Here is a 13,737-nt window from a genome sequence, read left to right on the forward strand (position 1 = left end):
ATTCTAGAAGAGACTATGAGGAAAACACACTTCAAGTAAGTGGCCCTGGAAAAAAAATATGAGGAATATTCCCATGGCAAATGTAGCGACACCAAAAATAAATGGGATTTGATCAAACTAAAAAGTTTCTGCAGAGCTAAGGGTAACACAGACAAAGCAGAGAACCTTAGGAATGGAAGACAAATTTTCATGTTATGAATCTGACAAAAGCTCGATAACTAGAATCTACAGAGAACTCAAATTAACCACCACAAAAAAAGCAAACAAACCCACTTGTATGTGGGCAAGAGACTTGAATAGAAAATTCTCTGAACTTGACAGATGAATGGCCAACAAACACATGAAGAAATGATCATCATCTTTAATCATCAGGGAAATGCAAATCAAAACCACTCAGTTAGGTGAGATATCACCTAACTCCAGTAAGATTAGCCTACATCACAAACTCTCAAACGTGTGATGCTGCTGTGGATGTGGAGAAAAGGGAATACTTTTACAGTGCTGGTGGGATGGCAAACTAATATAACCTCTATGGAGGTTCACGTTGATCTCACAATCCCATACTAAGCATCTGCAAAATCATTTCACCACAAAGACAGTCAAGCCAATTAATTCTGCTGATTATTAGGAGTGGACACACACCTGCCCTTGACCTTCCTGATGAGATTGCCTGCTGCATCCACTTTACCAGCCCAGCCCTCCCAGCAGCCCCTTGGCAAGGGCTCAGTCTCCCCCATTCAGGGCGGGACTGTTCTTGCAGGAGCCACACTCAGCCCTGGCACCAGAAGCTGGGGCTTCCAGCTCAAGGCTTTCCTGGGCATGCTCCCCAGTTCCCCTGATCCCTGCAGGAGCCAAGAAGGACACATCCTCCTCCTCTCTTTTCCTTCCTTCACCACCCTGGGCCTCACTCAGTAGTCTAGCTGTGGCTGTGAAATCACTCTATGTTCAGAGATTATTGTGGAGCAGTGGGTAAGGGGAAGAAGCTATTGATAATCGACCTCATGGATTAATTTTCAGAAACAAGAAAACAAATGCCAATGCCTGGATAAAGAAAGTCCTGAGCTTGTATTGAATGGCCAGTTGGCAATGTGATTTAAGGCCTGGGAAATCACTCCAACACTTTCTTCTACCTAGAAGAATAAATCACCTGTTGTTTCCACTGGTTCTGTGCTGAGGAAGGCTACAGCCACCCTACAACTATTTTCTGGAACTTGTAAATATTTGGCATGCATTTCTTATTATTTTTTATTTATTTTATTTTATTTTACTTGTTTTATTTTATTTTATTTTATTTTTTGAGACAGAGCCTCAAGCTATAGCCCTGGGTAGAGTACTATGGCATCATAGCTCACAGCAACCTCCGACTCCTGGGCTCAAGCAATTCTCCTGCCTCTGCCTCCCAGGTAGCTGGGACTACAGGCGCCTGCCACAATGATTGGCTATTTTTTGGTTGCAATGGTCATTGTTATTTGGCGGGCCTGGGCTGGATTTGAACCTGCCAGCTCATGTATATGTGGCTGGCGCCTTAGCCACTTGAGCCACAGGCGCCAAGCCATCTCTTTATTTTTGAATGAAGATTTAACTGACAGATGGCCAGAGAACAAAAACCAAAACTAACCCCAAAACTGTACGTGTTTAAGGGTGTGGAGAAGCCCAGGGGTCTACAAAGGAACTCCGAGGAATCCTGGAAGTTCCAGATGTGTAGAATGGCCCAGCCCTATTGTCCCCTCTAGAGATTTTGCTGCTGAGAGCTCCTGCAGCAGAGGATCTTGGGTGCATTTCCCCAGTTACTGGGTATAAATAAGAACCATCGTTTAGAAGAAGGGGCAAAATGCATGTTCCCATGTCCTCAGCATTCAGAATTCAAGAAGTGTGGTAGCCTTCAGGGGATGATTCTCAGCATATATCTGATTTCTCTCGAGGTTCCCTATATGGTCCCAGGCGTCCAGCAACCAGGATGGTGGCTCTGGAGGCTGCCAACTCTGCCCAGAATCTACAGTTTTGAAAGCACCTCATAGGTATCTGTGCCTACAGCCAGAGTCAAAGGCTGGACTGTACCAGCTCTCCTTTCAGCTCCTCCAGGATCTGAGTCTCTTTGACCCTGCCAGGGACCCCTGTGCCTTTCTTAGAGCTCCTCCTCCCTTTCCTGGGCAGAGTATCCCACTCAGGGTTCACAAAATCTCCCCTGAATCAGAGGAGGCAGTTCATATCCAACACTGTGACTTGACTTTTTCTTATGTGCCAACCTCTTCTGGGGATTTTAAAAGGGTTTCTTGTGCCAGGGAAAATAAATTCACAAAGGAATCAGAGTCATTGATTGTCTCCATTTTGTAATCACATACGATTCACAAAGTAGTGCAGTTATCTGTATCTGCAGCATCAAAGAAGCAGTGCCAGATAGGGCCAAAGGGTCAGCGTGTTACCCACTTCTCCTGTTCCCTTGGGTCACCTTCGCTACTGTGGCTCTGGGCCTGGGAGCTGTATTGAGTGTCCTTGCCAAGGTAGACTGTGCTACTCTGGGAGGCCTTGTGGCTTCAGCCCCTTACTATGGCAGATGGTTGAGTACAGCTGACAGTGGCCAGGGACGTGAGTGACAAGAACCCTGTCTTTTCAGCCCATGCTGCACTCTGTAGGTGCACCACAAGACAACAGGGGACCTTTCAGAAACCAAAAACCAGGAACAACTATGACACCTGCACACCAGTCACCAAGCTATTAAGATAATATCTACTGAACTAAGACAAAAACTTAGACGTGAACAATCCCAAGATAACCACTCAGAGGCCCATGAAACGAAAAGCACCTGCCAGTTGTCTTTTTGCACAGATCCGGCTGGCCTGGTCCCAGTATGATCCAGGCCACCAACTGAGTATGAGCGAATGTTTACTTCAAATGGGCTCATAATCTTTAATAAACCATTTCTGGTAACTTCAGAAATTTCTTAAACCTTAGAAAAGACTCAGGTCATTTCTCCCACAAAAACTCCCCTTAAAAAACACCCATGCTATGTTTTGGCACAGTAACTGAGATAATGCCGGAAAGGCTATGTTAACCACTGTGATAAAAATGTGTCAAATGGTTTATGTAGTGAGTGTATGATGCCCCATAATCATATCATTGTACACAGTTATGATTTAATAAAAAAAAAAAACACCCATGCTAGTCTCATAGGATCATCTCTTTAAGTCCCATTAAAGGAGTTTCCCTGTAAACGTTCCTCAGAAATATATTTAAAATCATTCTCATAAAATGTAATTTGAGAAAAGACAAGCTTAATTCTCATAGGCTTCATTATTGGAAAAAAAATAATAATTGTACTGTTTCCAAATTAAAATAAAATTGGAAAGATACAAAATCAACCTATATCATCATGTATAAACCAGTCACAAATCTTCAATCAACTGTAAAAACTATTTTAAATCTACATGAATAATTTTATTAAATGATTTGAAATCATATTTTGTGCTACCTTCATTTATTAACCACTTCTCCAATAGCAATGCAGTTATGGGGGATATTTGCAATACAGAAATGTTCCCAAATAATGCTGTTGATGATAACAAGGGCGCCCTCTCCAGGGGGAAAAGAGGAAGCCTATGACTTTCTGGTAAGTGGTGCAGAAAATGGACTTGGAGAGTGAAAGCCACATGATTTACATACCTACAAATTTGCCATGGAGTCCTAATAAGCATGCCTAAGACTTTATGCACAAGGGTTTGCATTCATATTATGCATAGTTAGAAGCAAGGAAATAATTTTCTAGAAGCAGGCAAAATAGCCTATGTGAAAAGACTCTAAGTGTCAAGAAATTTCTCAAATCATTTGGAGTTTAAAAGCAAGGGGACATTTCTGTGAACCCTCACTATTGAAGATCCCTTTCATAGAGAGAAGTTCAGAGTATTTTCATATCTGTAGCTCTAAACATGCCTCCTTGGTGAAGAATAACCAGATCAAAAAGTCTACAAATATCTCATCTTTCTTTGTGTCCTCCAGGAGTCACAGGAATTGGAGTGGAGATTCACTAATTGCCTCTGAACGTGAAGCAGAAACAGAAATCTCATGCAGAGAACACTGTAACTAAGGTTCTTTGAGTGTTCCCCACCTCCCTCTCTGAGCTTTCTGCTCACTGTCTTGCTGCGGGGCAACAGAAACCTACTTTAGATCACTAAGGCTCTAGGCTCATTGCACCTTGAACACTTGAGTCAACAAACTCAAGGGCAAATCCATTTGTCTCTTTAGACAGAAGAAATGGAGAGGAGCTGTGCTAACCCTAGTAAGCATCTCTATCCCAAAGTTTAAATGGCATATCCACATCCCTAGAGATGAGAGAAAACAATTCCAAGATTAGTAGTCATCCTCCTATAGATAGATACCGGAATCAAAGTCAAAAAATATAAAGCCAGATAGAGAAACGGAGCTTTGGAGTGTTGTCTGTGCCTCCCAGCCACCTTCAGTTGCAGAAGTCTCTCATGGAAAAGGGGGTTGAGGAAAAGGGGGGAAGGTGGGCCGTGGAGACTAGCCTGACACCCAATGACCTGCTCAATCAGCTGGGTCTCATTCTCCTTTTAGACTCCAGACATGTCTGGAGGGACCATCTCTGAGGTGCCCTACCCTGTCTACTTGGTCCTCATGTCTAAATGCCAAAAGCCACCCACCGTAAATGCCCATATGACCACCTTACATCGTAATCTTCATTGTGTTTCACATATAATACATATTTTCAGAAATACTTCTGTGGGGCTACAGGTGTGTGCCATCACACCTAGTTCTATGTTTGTAGCACTTTTGAAGATACTCAGGGCATTACTCCTTGGCCAGGATGCTAGGACTTTTATGACTAGTTAGAGAAAAAACAAAAAAAATATGATCTGCTATCTCTGCCAGGCCCTGCCTATTCTCTATGGCAGTTGTTCCCACACTTTGAAAGTCCCTTTGCCTGTGTAAATGTACCCAACAGTCATTTTAAGATTTAATTTAAATTTTGTTTCCATGAGTTGTGATAAAATCAAGATCAAATCATTAGATATGTTTTTCTCCTCTAGAATTTCTTCATTTGGTTTGGATTAGGGTCCATAGACATTTGTCTTATCATCATGTACACAAATAAAAGAGTAAGCGAAATGGACAGGATGGAGGTTTTACAAGTGTGATTATAGTTTGAGTACCTTTCTCAGAAAATTAACTTTTGCATTGAAACAGTGATAGCAAAAATGGTGTGACTGGAACACAAAATGAGATATCTTTGCTCTAGATTTAATGTTATTGCTATTAGGCACACTACATTTAAAATCTGTTGCCATAACTGCTAGCATTGTGGTATATTTTGGTTTTAATGTGTAAATTTGCAATAAAATTGGGCTTCAATACTTTGGTGATAACATTTTCCTATTACCACATGTAGAAGGAAGAAAAGTAAGTACACGAAAAAGTAAGTATCCTATACAAAACTGGACTTTGGGGGTTAGTTGTAATTTATAACTAGTTGAAACCAATGAACAGTAATACCTATGGTCTTGGTCACTTTAAGGTGTAACTGTCCTGATTTAGAATTCTATTGTGATGCTGGTTTGGGTTCTGTGACTCAGACAGAATTCTGAGAGTCAGACTACCAGTCTTCATTTTCCCCTATACTTTTGAACCTTCCTCTTGTGTGATTTCTCCCTGTTATCTCTCTGCTATTCCCCTTCTCACCCTTTCTTATTCCACTCCTTGCCAAAACTATAATTGAGAGAGTTTATAAAGTACCATTTTATGATTTTGTTTAATCTACAGCATAAGCTGTAATGATGATCACGGAAGTAGGCTCTGCCTCTCCGGAAAAGACTGAGATAAAAGCAGAGACCTCTGCTAAGGGCAGGAAGAAGACCCAGATGATGAAGTGTACTGTGGTCCTCTTAACTGGTTTCAAATACCTCTGTGAGGTAGAGGTGAGACAGAGCTGAGTGGAGAGCTGTAGTGATGTGTGGTCATGACATGGCACAGTGAATGTGTTTCACCAGGTTTCTGTAATCTACTTTTCATACATTTGTATTAAAAGAATAGAAAAAAGTCATTTCCGTTACAAAAAAAATTTACCTGTCCCTTAAAACAAGCAGGGTCAATGTCCTCCAGTCCTGTGTACTCGGTGTTTGTTCTGAATGGTAATGAAATATTCTGATTATTACCTCTGGCTGTAAGATGTTTCTCCTGAGGAGACCTTATGGTAGTAGGTTGGTATTTCTGAATAATGAAGGGTAACTCCAAATGTTTTACCTTGAGATAGATAATAGCTAAAATCTAGCTTATTTATGTAGTTTCATTTAATGAGAAAACACCCATGATTTACAAAGGATAATTCCTTTGACAGAAGCCTGACAAAAACCAATGACAGAAGCCAGTGTCATTTTTGAAGCCTTCAGTACCTTATCATTTTATGTCAATCAGAAGAATTTGGTGCTTTTTACAACTAATTACTTAATTTACATGACATATACTAATAGCTAATGTTTACAGAAGAACTGTGTGAAATGCTTTGATTATGTCACTTAATATATATGAGACTCTGTGTAAGGTGGGCATCATTAGTATTGCCAGTGTTACCGTGAGGAATATGGGGTAGAGGTATGAAACAACGTGGCCCACAGCTAGTTTGTTGTTGAATCAATATTGTAGCCATGGTAATTTGATTCTAGAGCTCAGGGACCTGAGCACAGAATGATACTGTTTCTTCTGCCCCACATGGGACTGATCTTCCTGGTTAAAAGCTGCTCTAGTTGATTTCCTATTAACATTTTTCCTAACTTCCAACATTCTTGTTAAAAACGATGAAAGAGTTCAGCTTGGTAATAACATCTTAAGTGTATCAAGTAGAACAGTAGTTTATTATGTATTCAGATGATTTGTGGTTCTTGTGCTCACCTTGATATTTCAATTGTGTTTAAAGAGAGGGAGAAGCGAAAGGGGATTGAAAATCTATGTCTTAATTCTTGTTGCCATAACAAAATGCCTTAGCCTGGGTCATTCATAAACACCAGGAATTAATTGCTTTCAGTTCTGGAGATTGGAAAGTCCAAGACTAAGGTGCCAGGAAATTTGGTATTTGATGAGGAGCTACTTCCAAGATGGCTGCTGCTTCTTGCATTTTCACCAAGTTCTAGGAGCAAGTGCTGTGTCTTCCCTTGATGGAAGGGACAAGGCTGCTCCTATACAGGGAAAAGAATAGAAAAGAATGATTTTCTGAACTTGGGTCAAGGGACCCCATATCCCTTGTTTTTCCTACCTACCCTAAAAGTGAGGGAATCTAGATTTTTGAGCATTTAACTTGATCCTAAGTGACCTTGAATCATTGATTCAATCTCTCTGGGCCTATTTCTTTATCTATAGATTATAGGACTATTTTGATGATCCAAAATGCCTATTAATTTATAAATTTCTTTTGATCAGTGAACCACAGGAGTGACCATTGTCCTTTATTTTTTAAATCTAGTTTTGTTCTATCTTTTCTTAAAAGTCATGAATTATTTAAAAAACTATAAAAACACAGAAACAGTAGAAGGGACAGTTGATATCCACCATAAACATTTAATCAGACATTACTATCTTATTGTGTGTTTTCGATCTTTAACCAAATAAAACATTACGGGCATTGCTTCATCTCATTGTCATCTTTTCCTTCTTGCTTTGTATATCATTTTATGATATGTAAATCTTAATTTGTTTTAACAGCTGTGGAGTATTCCTTTATATGACTGAACCATTTATTCCCCTTCTTTATGTACAATAATGGCCCTTCAGTGAACATTGTAGGATGAGTTTCCTCATCTACTGTGCAAGAGTTTCTTTAGGGTAGACAGACAGTGGTGAAATTATTGATGAAGTTTCACTTCACTTTTCACAGATACTGCCAAAGTGAATGTGCCAATAACTTACATTGTAACCAGCAGTCATTTAAGTTTGATTTTACCACATTATCATTAACATATCTTATTATCAAACTGATTACTTTTTGATCAATCATATATATGGGAAATCACATTAGTATTTTAATTTGTCTTTACTTGATCACTGCCAACTTTCACTAGGTTATGCTGCAGTAGCAACCAGCGTTATCTAGGGAATTGCTATTAAGTATTTCTAAATGGGGCACACAACAGGGTACTGAGTGTTCATGTTTTCTGATTAAATGTTGTATATCACGAGAATTACAAAAATGTCAGTTACATGCTAACTGATCTAGTTGGCCACTGTTATAACCTAAAAACTGACTTTTCACACACACACACACACAAAATTATTTATATGGTGGTGTGGTTATTTCTTATTCTCAAAGATAATGGGCGAGTATGATGTAGTGAGACAGATTCTACCAGCCACTCGGTTTTGCTACTTTTTGGTGAAACCTGAATCAGTTCATTAGTAGGAATAATGAAGTATTTTGTAGATGTTCTAAATCACAGATAAAGGATGAAGAGTGGATTAGCTCTTCATGTAATCATCATTAGTAGCACATTCCCTACTAATTAACATTGTTTATGTTTGCTTTAAAATAACTAAAAGAACATAAAAGCAAATCTCAGAAACAGTTTGCTGTTAATATCTACATATTTTGTAAAAAGGTATACTTTGTTCTGTTAAAACCTTTGTTGACTTTTCTACAGTGAATCTTTCCTTGATTTAATAAAAGTGTTAGTTTTGGAAGTAGAAAAAAATAAAGAAAATTCTGTCTACAAATGTGGTAAAAAGTGAAACATCAAACTAAAATGTTGGTGGAATACACGATGTTAGGATATATTGAATAATGGGGATGATTGATTTTCCTGGGGACTATCCAGTCATATGTCATGAGCCACCTGAAGGAATAGAGGGAAGCAGTCTCAGCAGATTTTGTACCATTGTTAACATTAGTAAACGAACTGCTCGCATAGTGCCTTGTTAGTCCTTTTTGTTATGGGGACCAGTATCAATAAAGCAGAGGGCATTTTATTATGATTTCACTTTAGATTTTCTGCTTTTTTATGAGTGGGAGGTATAAGGGCTAAAGTGAAAAGCATTATGAATCATTTTCATATTGTCATAAAATTGGGAAATAAATATGTTAGGTTAATTTACAGTGTATCGTAGATCTGCCAGTATGTTCTGTAGTTACAGTACTCATGAAATCTTTAGTGCTTGAAAAGTAAAAAATGCTGCTTTTTTTATTCAGAAAAATTCAGTGGGACAAGCATTATTGGACAACGTATGTGACCATCTGGATGTGCTAGAAAGGGACTATTTTGGGCTCATGTTTTACGAAAATGTTGAGGAGAAGGTAAGTGACTTTGACTCTATCTTTACTTTTAAGAACTTTTTAAAACAAGTTTTTATCAGTATAAAATTTATCTTTAAAATAACTTATGTGTTATCAAGACTTCACCTTAGAAATCTGGTAAATATTGAAAAACTATCTTGTGTAGAGAAAATGATCTATACGTTTTGGGAGTTTTTTTGTATGTGTGTGTTTTACACTTGTAAGCAGACAGAATGTAATTGTCATCGATTGAAAATTGGTGTTCTGACATAAAAACAACACAGAGTTTTAAAAATGGCATTAAACGTTTGGTTTTCAATGTCTCAGTCTGCCTTTTTGTTGCTAAGGATGGATAAATCAGCTCACACTGTGTAGGCACCTGCATGGTGGGTATTAAGGGTGCCTGACACATGGGATGGAGACACATTGGAGGGATTCTATGTGAGGATACCCAAGGCTCATGGTGACAGTAAAAGGGATTACTGTTTGAGACCTAACACTCAAATCACAGAAAGAAGAATAGAAGGGTGAGTACAGAAACCTGAGTGTGCATTTTATTTGCCTACATGACATCATTGTTTGTATTTCCATGTCCCACTAATAAAATACAGGGTAGGAAGGATGGCATTATAGAACAGGACATTTTCTGAACTTGCTTACTTTTCTAATCTTGATGTTTAGTTTGTGTTAATTTCATGTTTAGACTAGGGGCAATTAAATTGCCTGCCGGCCTGCTGAAGAGTGTGTGAGTACCCTTACTAGGTCTGTGTGTACAATGCTCTTCTCAGAAGAAACAACATATATGACTAAACTGGAAATTTTTTAGGCTATAAATTATAAGTTGATCTTAATAGTGTTTCCAAGCATGTGCTTCTTTGTTGGCCTTCAAAGGCATAAAAGAGAATGTGGTGAGAATGGTTGTTGTTATCTAACTTTTTGAACTTACCAGTTGGTAGTTTCCTATGAGCATTTAATCTTTGCAAAATAGGGACAAAATTCAGTATGTTGTCGAATGTATAGACTGATGTGTTCTTTTAGTAGAAATAGACTATGCTATATTAAGAAATCCAGAATTTCTGGAACACTAGTTTTGCATAAGAGTGATATTTACATAATGAGATTTATTCTATTTTATTTTGATAACGCCTAATATATGTGTCTAATTTATATTCTACTCATAATCTCAGCCTACTGTAGAGGGGATTTGGTAATTTTTCTGCCTGTGGTCTACAAATGTAGTACAAATGTTATGTGTGTGCTATTCTTTCCTGCTATGACTCTGTGAACTCTTTGAGGATACAAATTTTGCTTTATTTATTTTTGTTGCCTCACCATATCTAGACATTAACTAATGCTTGTTACCTATAAACCATCTCAGACCCTGTCCATTGTCATCACAAGAAAATAAGAGGTATCAACAAGGATGTTTAGAAATTTAAACCCTTGTGCGCTGTGTGTGGGAACGTGAAATGGTACAGCTGTTAATAAAAAACAGTATGGACATGTCATAAATATGAAAAGTAAAGGTATCATATGGCACAGCAATCCCGCTTCTGGGTATAGATCAAAAATAGCTGAAAGTGAGACCTTGAAGAGGTATTTGGACACTCATGCTTATTGTAGCATTATTCATAATAGCTGAGAGGCGGACGTAGCTACATGTCCATTAATGGATAAAAAAAAGTGGGGTACATACGTATAAGGGAATGTTATTCAGTCTTAAAAAAGGAAATTTTGTCATATGTTATAGCATGAATAAATGTAGAAAATGTTAAGTGACATAAACAGTGTATGATTCTACTAGATGAGGCATCTGAAGAATCAAACTCATGGAAACAGAGAATAGAATTGTGGTTGCCTAGGGCCGTGAGAAAGGAAAACGGGGAATTGTTCAAGTGGTTTCAGTTTTGCAAAATGAAAAAGTTTTAGAGATCTGCTGTACAATAATGAGAATATAGTTAACATAACTGTGCCTTAACAATGTTTAAAATGGAAGGTTTTATACTATGTGGTTTTTTACACAATAAAAAAAAAAAACCCTCCCTATGGGCAAAATGGCAAAAATCCAATAGAGAACCACGAACACAAAGACCCTGGCCTCCTAGATGTCTCTGTTTATATTCTAGTTGAGGAGACAGAGGAAAGAACTAATTACTCAGTAACTACATTTTGATTCCTGCTCTACAGGAAAAATTATGGACACTAAACAGAAATACTGTTCTGTTTTTTTTTTTTTTTTTTTTTGAGACAGTGTCCCATTTTGTCACCCTCGGCAGAGTGCCCAGCTGACAACAACCTCAAACTCTCAGGCTTAGGCAATTTTCTTGCCTCTGCCTCCCAAGTAGCTGGGACTACAGGTCCCTGCCACAATGCCTGGCTATTTTTTTGTTGTTGCAGTTGTCATTGTTTATCTGGCCTGGGCTCGTTTGAACTCACCCACCGGTCTTGGTGTTTGTGGCCTGCGCTATAACCACCATGTTACGGGTGCCGGGGTGCCGGGACTCCATCTAGGAAGACCATTCTTAAGAGGGAATGTTGTTTGAGCAGAGACCTATGGTGTGAGTGGACCTTGGCTGGGTAACAGAACATAGGAAGTACAGACATGGGACCCTGAGTTTAGGGCAGCTATCTGCTTAAAAATTCTATAGAAGCCTGTAGGGTAGGGCTGGGCATTAGCAGGGGTCAGATCATGTCGGGGTATCTAGGCTATTCACTGAGACTTTGGTAATTTCTTTTATCCTACCAAATGGTAAGTCATTGATAGGATGAAGCAAGTATGTGAGATGAGCACTTTTGCCTTTCAAGAGGTCACTTTGTAGCTGGGCCTTGTGGCAGATCCCTGTAGTTTTAGACACTTGGGAGCCTGAGGCAGGAGGTTAACTTGAACCTAGAAGTGTGAGGTTGCTGTGAGATGGTTAATAACACAGTACTCTAGCCTGGGGCAACAGAGTGAGACACTGTGTCTAAATAAATAAATAAATAAATAAATAAATAAATAAATAAATAAAACACTTGTGCTAACACTAAGAATGGGATGAAAGGGGACTTGAATAAGGGTGATTACTGAAAGCACAAACATGGCTTTAAGGTTGTGGCAATGGAAATAGAAAAGTGAATAAGAGAGTCTTTGCAATTAGACAGAATCAATCTAATGATTGACCGGTATGAGCAAAGGATGGCAGATACCAAGAATAAGTAAGGCCTGGTTTTGGGAAGTTGGAGGAGTTTATTTAGGAGAAGGAAGACTTGATGGGCCGTGGAAGGGGATAGAATGAATATAGTTTCCAACAGTTTGAACTTTGGCTCAGATAACCTCTGGAAAGAATAAGTAAACAAATGAATTTAATTTTGGATGTGTCTTAAAAGATAGCATCTAGCATGAAAAATGCTCCATCTGTAATCCATCTCAAATGTACCTAGTGCATGACATGCTTTTTTTTCTGGATGAAAATACCGTACTTGTTGGGTTGAGGCTTATAACTAGGCATAATTATTTATAATTTATTTTTTTTAAGAAGCAGATGTGGCATTTACTACAAAGACATTAGTACTAGAGTAGAAATGCCTGTTACCAGCTGATCATTCTGGGATTGGCACTGTGTGGCCGGCACAGTTCTCAGCACCTTTTACATGTTGTCTCAGGGAGTTTTCAGAAGAGGCTTCCAAGGTAATGATTATTAGCCACAATGTGAAAATGTGAGGCATAGAGAAGTTAAATATTTAATCTAAGGTGCCTAGGGCAAAACATGTTATAGATAAGTTTGAAACTCAGGCAAAACTAGGTAGAAAAAAGTAGATTTTAAGCAAAATGCAAAATTGTGAACTTCCTGTTCATTAAGAATAGGCACACTGTTTCGTAGCTATCATAACTGGGAATATAGGAGTGTACCATCTTTTCTCGGAGGAATTTTCCATGTCATCAAATTCTGAAAGTCCTCTTGCAAGACTTTCTGTATAGGGTGTTGAAGGACGGTGCTGGCAGAGTTTCTATTATGAGTTTGACTGTTGATCACTCTATTATGACATTAATACATGTGTGACTTGAGCTAACTTACAGATGGTGATAGTGTGCCGGTCTGTGCCAGTGCTATTCAAAAGGGACTTTCTTTTTCATATGAGAATCACGGGAGAGACAGAATTAGGAATTAATTAATTAGGAATCTTATTTATCTCTCATCCTACCTCCATTCTTCCTAAATACGCACCAAATACACTAATACATATGAATGATTATGTTTACTGGGCATGCCATTATTGTCCCCTTCCCAGTTAAAAAAAATACTAGCTCATTGTTTAATTTGCATAATTTGTGTAATTTATTGAAAGATGTTATAGCAGGAGATGTTATAGGAGTGGAGATTTATTGAAAGATGTTATAAGATGTTACCAGGTGGACTATGAGATGTCATATTGCTCAGGTATGTTGGAACAGAAAATGGATTAACAATTTGGTGAGGCTAAAATTATCAAGT

At 38.5% G+C, this 13,737-nt stretch overlaps 1 long non-coding RNA gene across 1 annotated transcript; it reads left to right on the plus strand.

Moving 5' to 3' along the window:
- The first annotated feature begins 5,817 nt into the window (after positions 1-5,817).
- On the plus strand, positions 5,818-9,740 carry LOC128579282 (uncharacterized). The gene is made up of 3 exons (XR_008378110.1): positions 5,818-5,927; positions 9,182-9,286; positions 9,613-9,740. It is a non-coding gene; the product is annotated as an uncharacterized LOC128579282 (long non-coding RNA).
- Positions 9,741-13,737: the final 3,997 nt, after the last annotated feature.

This window comes from Nycticebus coucang, unplaced genomic scaffold (assembly GCF_027406575.1).
Source record: "Nycticebus coucang isolate mNycCou1 unplaced genomic scaffold, mNycCou1.pri scaffold_43, whole genome shotgun sequence".
NCBI classification, from domain to species: domain Eukaryota; kingdom Metazoa; phylum Chordata; class Mammalia; order Primates; family Lorisidae; genus Nycticebus; species Nycticebus coucang.